At 38.3% G+C, this 8,121-nt stretch overlaps 1 long non-coding RNA gene across 3 annotated transcripts in view; it reads left to right on the forward strand.

Moving 5' to 3' along the window:
- Positions 1-7,638, forward strand: part of LOC307016074 — an 8,573-nt gene extending 935 nt beyond the window's left edge. The window contains exons 3-6 of one of the 3 annotated variants that reach the window (XR_013801749.1): positions 1-96; positions 274-372; positions 882-1,176; positions 6,814-7,638. The exon at positions 1-96 is cut by the window's left edge and continues 19 nt beyond it. This is a non-coding gene — a long non-coding RNA (uncharacterized lncRNA). Of the gene's footprint in view, positions 110-273; positions 373-881; positions 1,177-1,311; positions 1,883-6,813 lie in introns of those variants that run through there. The other 2 variants (XR_013801750.1, XR_013801751.1) reach the window with 2 other exon arrangements.
- The last annotated feature ends 483 nt before the right edge of the window (positions 7,639-8,121 follow it).

Raw genomic sequence — 8,121 nt, forward strand, 5'->3', positions numbered from 1 at the left:
TAGATATCTATTGGAAACAGTGGAGAGGGAGGAGATGATATGCAGCAAAAGGCCCAGCCGGATGGTTGCTGCTCCGTGTGGAACGTGTTCTATCAGGTAAAGCACTTTGGTACCCAGTTATTTATGGTATTGAGTTTGAATTTAGCCATTGGAATGTAATTTCCAAAAGTGCATTGTAAAGACTGAAAGATGTAAAGCTTGACATGATTTAGTCTTTTACTTAAGAGGATGTTTGTCCTCCTGTCTTCTCTTATTTCCTTATCTTTCTTTCAGGTGTAACATCTACCAATGGTTGTACATGACAGAGACCTCCTCCACCTCTTTGCTGTCTTACTAGTCAATCCTTCTGATCAGGTCCTTTCCTAAATAGTGGTAAGTTTTACAGTTCAGTGTACGTTAATTTAGCAACTTAATAATTTACCGCTGTTGAATAAATCCTATATTGCTAGTCATTTGATTAAAACTACAATTTGTAAACTTTTTTGATTCCAATTACAATAATCTTTTTGTTGTAAAACTTATCTTAACATCCATCAGCAATCAATACAACAAATCATCCAACACTAGATAGAAGAAATCTGGAAATATTTCTTTTTATACAACAGCATGTTTTGGGACTGCTCATTGATGTCATCAAGAGCCATTGAGTCTCCCTTTTGTAGTCGGCCTCTTAGAATGTTTATCATTTCTTTGTATCTTAACATTCCTATAATAATTAGTTTTTTTATTGTTCATATTGTTTTGTTCTTTATTTTTGTTGTGAGAATCAGTTTGCAATTATTGTTTAAGTGCTATATAAATAGTTATACTAATATTATTGTTGTTACCATCATTACTATTATTAATAATGTCTTCTTTGTTTTCTTTATTTATCGCTGCAGAAAGGATCCTGCCAGACCACATCAAACACCTGATCAAGAACTTGTGAACATCACTGCTGCGGACACCTGTGTGATATTCGACTCTGAATGGATCTCTTTTGACCCCTCTTTTAATTTTTTATTTCAGGCTCAAGCTCAGTGTCATCGTTTTGGCCAGCCTAAGGCGGTGAAGGTATACCGTCTGATCACTCGAAACTATGAGAGGGAAATGCTGGATAAAGCTAGTCAGAAGCTCGGGCTGGACCGTGCCGTCCTGCAGAGCACAAGTGGGAACAAAGAAGGCAACAACAACAGGGTGAGAAAAAGAAAATCTGTAATGTTTCTAGATGCCAAGTCATTTTTGTGTCAGTCGCTGTTGCAGTACCCTTAGTTTATTTTCGAAAAGAGTTTTCTAAATCCAATTGTGTAATTTTTGATCTTTCCAATCCAGACGAGAGATCTCTCTCTCCTGTCGGTGTGCGATGGGTAGGGGCAGTTTCATAGACTGTATATATAAATGGACGTAGTGTCCGTGACATCACCCATAGGATTCTGCAGAGTTGCCGAGAAGCCCTTAGTAGGCGGAGTCGGCCACTAACGGCTCGACAGCGACATCAGAGTCTAATCCCGCCTGCTCCAAATAAGGGCAAAGAGGCAGAGCTGAGGCGGGACCTGCTGCCTCCGAACTGGAAGTAAACAGAGCTAGCTCAGGCTAAGAAGCTAAGCTAACATGAAATACATGCATACCAAGTTACTCCTAACAATGTAGTTCCAATATATAAACGTTACATTCATAATCAAATGAGACAATCTGCAAGAGAACTAGCTATATTTTGTTATTCTTAATGCTTGTCATTCACACGTTAAGAAAAGAAGTACCGATACATAGCAGAACAATTGTGGCGATGTTCAGCTTAATAAGCCTTGTTCAACATAATTTATTTAGCTAATACTACAGCAGGCGAACCAAGTCTGCGTTTCGCAGTATTCCTTGATCTCCTGTTATAACGACGGACTCCATCGCTCAGACCTAACGGAGCCGCAGTGGGCTAGCTCTGGGACGACGGCTGGAGCTAGCCCCCTGCGGCTCCGTTAGCTCCGGCGGCCACCACTGGGATAATTGGGTCCCCTATTAACATTTGCTCCCGTTTAGCATTATGGGCGTCATAGCCATAGACTATAAAAGTCTTACCCAAGGCTGAATCATAAACTAAAATGTATATGTATAAAGGGTTACGTCCTTAGCTGGCTAATAAGTAACAAGCTAAGCTACCAAGCACACAAACACCTGCGAACGGGATTAACATGTATAATATTATCATTTTAGACTTCTTGGAAGTTCTGTTAGTACATTCAAGCGCACAGCACAACATTTTAATTGTCTGGTATTTGTAACAATATTCCCTAAAAGGCACAATCACCACGAACACGACTAAAGCTAAAGGGTCAAGTACAGTGCTATGACTAACTAACGTTGTAGCCTCTATGGTTGTAGCCTTGCAGACTGGACAAGTTGCTGTTAGCTGACAGTGAGGCAAGTACATGTCCATCAAAGTGACCACGCCCTAATTTATGCAACAACTTTAAGAGCTAATATAAATAAAAGGGTCCTGTTAGAAAAACATTCACTCACAGATTCATAATCATGAAGGTGGAATATAACTATATCGATAATAATATTTATTGCATCCATGGGTAGAAACATGTTTTTTTCTGCTGTAAAGTTGGGCATTTTAACATTGGGGTCTATGGAAATTGCTCCTTTCTGCAGTCAGTCCCTAGCGGCCCATGTATGAACTGCAGTGTGTTGCACTTCTGTATCGGCGTCCCGGCTGTTCCCCAGAGTTTGCCGCTTGGTGTAAACACGTGTAATGACGGATGAATGACGGAGAAATTAACATCAAATAATTAGCACAAGGTTTGTTATTACTTTAATTAATATGTGTATTGATATTATGTGGTGTTATTTTGTAGTTTTGCAGAGTTTTGAGTCCATGCTTTCGAATTAACAAAACTGCTATATTAGCCTACATGTGTTCTGCTCTGTTAGTTAGGGGGCAGTAGTGAGCTATAATTGCATTATTTAGTTTATTAGTAATGTAACATTTTTAAATGCAAGGAATGGAGATGTTTTATCTCTGAGATGGTGGCTAATTATTGTTTTCTTTCTTTTCTTAGCTCTTACGTTGGTACTTGACACTTAATGTATACATGCAAGGGTGTACAATAAAAGGATACCATCAGTTTGAGAGTATGACCATTACCAATAACCAATGCTTACTTTTTATTTGAAACCCATTTGGTAATGCAATTAATAAAAACAACAAGGTTTGGGTTTGTTCTTCAGATGACTGTGATGTTAACGTGTAAGCTCAATAATGAACTCCAGCTCAACCAACCATATTGTAATATCTAAGTAATCATCTTGAAATATGACATTAATAATTGTAATATACACACATCTTATTGTGAGGTTGATTTCACATACACTACTTCGACGTTAGCTAAATAGAAAATAGCATGGATAATTTACAAAGGCTTTAAAAACACCACCGTTAGTGCCAAAGCAGTAGGCTATAATATATGAATTACTGCTGTAGACTACAACCACTACTTGTTTAGCTAGCATAAACTCAACAAAGCTAGCGTTAGCCTGCTAACTGACGTTAATTTGCTGCTAAACTGCACGATATAAAACGGTGGTCTTCAAAGCGGATTTAATCCTCAATCACAATAATAATATTCAAAGTAATACTGGGCAAGTAATGGGCAAAACTTACCGTTGATTGACGCGCCATGTCAGCGGACTGTTAGCGACACGAACCGTTAGCCCCGCAGTCAAGCCTCGTCGTTCTGATAGCTCCGCCCCTTCGCTCCAACCCCCCTCCCTCCCCCCACATCTACAGCTGATCTACAGGTGAAAATTACTTTTGCGACACATTTATCGCAAGAAGTGTAGCAAAAGTCAAGACCGCAGATTCGTCGATTTATACTGCCACAGAGCAGATTCGTCAAGTTGTAATGACTGATTTGAGAGGTTGTAATAACCAAGTTGCAGTTGTAATTAAAAATATATATTTTTCTGCAAGTGAACATTTCATCACTAAGTTCATTTTTTTTCTACAAGCTACACAATTTGGTTCACAGTTACGTGGATATTTTATACAAGTGTACATTTGGTTCACAGTTACGTGGATATTTTATACAAGTGTAAATGTATGCACGCAAGCTCAGATTTTTTTCTGCAAGTGCTCACATCAGGTTTTACACGCTCTCGCATTTTGCACCATATCTACCTTCATACATAACTGAGAAAATAATGGATATTAACAAGAAAAAGAAAAAAAATGTTTATAATTTCTTTATTGCTGTTTACATTTTGAATTATATTTGTTATTTTTTAAATCAAATGCAGGTATTTTAGATGTAGTTTTTTTTTGTAATATTATTGTATTAAGTATAATTTATTAAATAAAAATACTGTTATGAACACTATACAATGTCTTTATTTTTATAGTTACCAGAATACATTGTATATTTAATACTAACATAAGCTGGTAAATGCTGGTCTGCTGGTATGCCAGCAGACACGTATTTATAAAGAAAGAAACAGAAGGGAGGAAATGATGATAGCTAGACTCAGAATAAATCTCACAGCATTGAATGGCACGCTGCATGTCATGGGGAAAAGTAACAGTGACAAGTGTAGGAACTGTGGAGTTGAAGAAAATGTGGAACATCTATAAAGCTGAAAGAGAAAAACTAAAGGATAACGTTTTAGAGGCAGAGAGGGAATGGAGTGTGGTTGGTATTTTGGGAACAAAACGAGAGGGAGAAAGAGCTACCAGAAAGGCACTGTTTACCTTTAGTGAAACTGGGGTAGGTAAAATGATCTAACATTATGTCAGGAAAGAACATAGATTGTTGTTTTGTTTTGTTTTATTTATTATGTTTTTTATTTATTTATTTTTGGATTAAATCCGATCCAATCCAAGATACGTCCATGAGTTAAGAGATGGAATGATATGATGATTCACATTCATGTACAGCAGGTGGCGGTATGCACCTTAAAGTTGTTTGCAATCCGCCAAAAAACCGAGAGAAGTCAACTGGTTTGCCAACGGACAATTTACACCGAAGAAGAAAAAGCGAACATTTCTGGCGGGTGAAATTCAGAGTATCAGATTACATGTGATGTCTGATTCTGAGAATTTAGTAGTTTGCCTTATAGTCCTTCTCCTCAATTTTCTTCCTCTTCTCGTGTAGTCAGTGTGGTGCTGTTGCTTTGGTCTGGGTCTCTGGATCTGTGAGCTAACCACGCCCCGTTCATTTGCATATAAGGAATGGAAATGTCTCATCATGAAAATACAAGTCACCTGAAATAAATAAATGCATCATTATGAAATACAAGTCATCTGAAATAAATAAATATGTCATTATGAAATACGAGTCTCTTGAAATAAATAAATGTGTCATTATGAAATAAAAGTCCCATGAAATAAATAAATGTGTATTTAAATGTACATGTATACATATTTATTGCCTCATTTATTTATTTCAGAATGTATTTCATAGGCATATTTATATATATATATGTATTTATTTAATTATTTATGTATTTATTTAATTTTGGCTTAAATGGCATTCCATAGATTGCAACCACGCAATTATAAAAAAAAACACACTTTATAAAGTCAGGCAACGCTAACCAGGCTTCGTGTGATTCTGTTTATTTGTACCTTACTTTGACCATCCGTTCGCTGTTATTGATCATTGTGGAGAGCAGGCAGACGTTTTGTTTTGTATTATAGCAGCTATCGGATGGAATGGCCGCTCTAAAGTATTAGCTAACCCGGAGCTAACGGGAGAATAAACTCCCGTGGAAGAGCAGCACTGCAGCCAGGGGCGCCGTAAGGGGGTGAAAAGTTAGGACGATTCTAAGAGCCCGTGACTGACGGGGGCCCCAAAATGTTTAGAACATTAAGAAATATTTTTTTAAGTAACCTTTCATCAATCCTCAATAATTAACATTAAAAGAACGTTATATTGATAAAGTACTCACTAAACTTACGATTAATTTAACTTATTTTCTTCCAAAAGTTAATTATCCAAAGCGTCTGTACACCCCCTTCTATTTACATGTAATGGTTTGGTCCTGCCTCCAAACGCGGTGCGGCACCGGCACTTGCAGAGAGTGAAAACATGTGAGGAGGGATGCTAGCCTAGTACTTAGCCTACACTTGTGTTGTACGGTGTCTCAACAACTCAAAAAGTCAGGCTCTAAGAAAAGAAGAGAAAGGAGAGAAAGAAAAGAGAGAGGGACTAAAGGGCGACAGTATGTCATCCAGTTTTTCACAAGAAAAGGTATGGTCCATGAGTGGTGGAAATTATTCTGTTAGCTAATGTTTTGTTTTTACTAAGCTGACATTAAGTAGACTACTGTTAATATCTTTACAGAAAATTCAGAGGTTTTTCATTTCACTGCTCTTTTAGCTGACATTTAAAGGTAGGGTAGGTAATTCACTTCAGAAACACTTTTTGTTATATTCCATGGAATGCTCTTAACATCCCGATAGCAATGAATATATTAAATGCTTTGACGATAAATACATACAAACATTTCATCTGTGGAAGCCTTGGCGCTGTAAAAAGCACGACCAATCATCTGAGCCGGCCCGGCTAAAATAACTGGATGGCCTACCTGCCTGTCAGCCTTCCATCTGTGCACAAACTTATATCGTGCCCTCATTGGTCATGTGCACGTTTGTGTGTGTTGGAGGAGGGGCTCTGTAAGGAAGTCTGAAGGAAGCGGCATATTTTTTCGGTTGTGTACCTTCAAATTCTAGTGCACTCGAGCTGGTTTTTCCATTCTTACCTCCTTACCTTTAATAAATGCAGGCACATTTTTTGCGCCTATTCATACTAAATCAGTTGTCCCTCCCCCTGGTGCCAGGACCAACAGATTCATCTCTAAGCTCAGCAGCCCTGTCCCCCCATAATGCTGAACCTGAACCAGCTTTTCTCCCAACTGAAGGAGGTGAGCAGCATTGTGTTGAATTACATGAAACTTAAGATATTTGAAGCGAGACTATATATATATATCAAAACAAAAAGCTAACATCTTATTTTAATTATACATTTCAAACACAGTATTTTCCCATATAGCCAATGATCTATATAAAACAAAAAACTGCTTTTAGTCTATTTGGATGATGGACAGTTTGAAGCGTTGAGTGAGGCTGTATTAGGTAAACTACATGTTAATCACCGACATTTTGGTTATGATATTAATACTAATGTTATTATATTGAAGCAGGGGTGGGGAACCTCCGGCCCCCGGGCCGTATATGGACCACTAGACCATTTGGTACGGCCCTCGAGGTAATTTATAAACAAAGTGGCCTGTGCCTGGTGGTGGGGCCCAATGTGATATATTTTCATGGGGCCCAAAATCCCTGGCGGCGCCCCTGACTGCAGCGGTCGGTAAATAATGCTGAAACACATGAATAAACAATGAACCACAGCACTCTGGAGAAAAGTATAAGGTTGGAGAAGTCGTTATTTCATTTAATCTGGCTTCTTATGATTAAAAGCAACACGATCATCGACCCGACACAGTCCCCCGTTGTTGTTGTTGTTGTTGTTGTTGTTGTTGTTGTTGTTGTTGTTGTTGTTGTTGTTGTAGTGAGCGCCGTTGGGGAGCAAATCAGCGACGTAAACAGTGATGTCATGACGCAGCAGCGACAGCAACAGTCAGGCTCTGGGCGGTGTGAACAAAACGGGAGCAGAAAAGGGAAACCGGAGCTGAACCAGAAAAGCTCTAGCACGGAGCCAGGCGCATGTGTGTGCTTTGTGCTCTGCATGTGTGACCATTAAAGAGGGGTTTCATCGCTCCCATTCCATTCTATTCATAGTTTTGATGTCTTCAGTTTTAATCAACAAAGTAGAACAAATTCAAATAAATAAAAAACTTTTGAAGGTGTGTCCAAACTTTTGACTTGTTGTAAGTCGCTTTGGATAAAAGCGTCAGTTAAATGCAATGTAATGTAGTGTATCTACACTGAACAAAAACAAAAAACAGTCAGTATCTGGTGTGACCACCATATTCCTGAGGCAGTGCAACACATCTCATTACATTTGTGTAATCATGTAAACTATAAGTCTTTTGTCTTTGTTTTAACATATTTTTTTGTTTGCAGTTCTTGTTTCTTCTTTCTCAATGATCAGACTTTTGCTCTCGCTGCAGCTCTTCTCGCTTGTG

Source organism: Notothenia rossii, assembly GCF_949606895.1.
Source record: "Notothenia rossii genome assembly, chromosome: 8".
NCBI classification, from domain to species: Eukaryota; Metazoa; Chordata; class Actinopteri; order Perciformes; family Nototheniidae; genus Notothenia; species Notothenia rossii.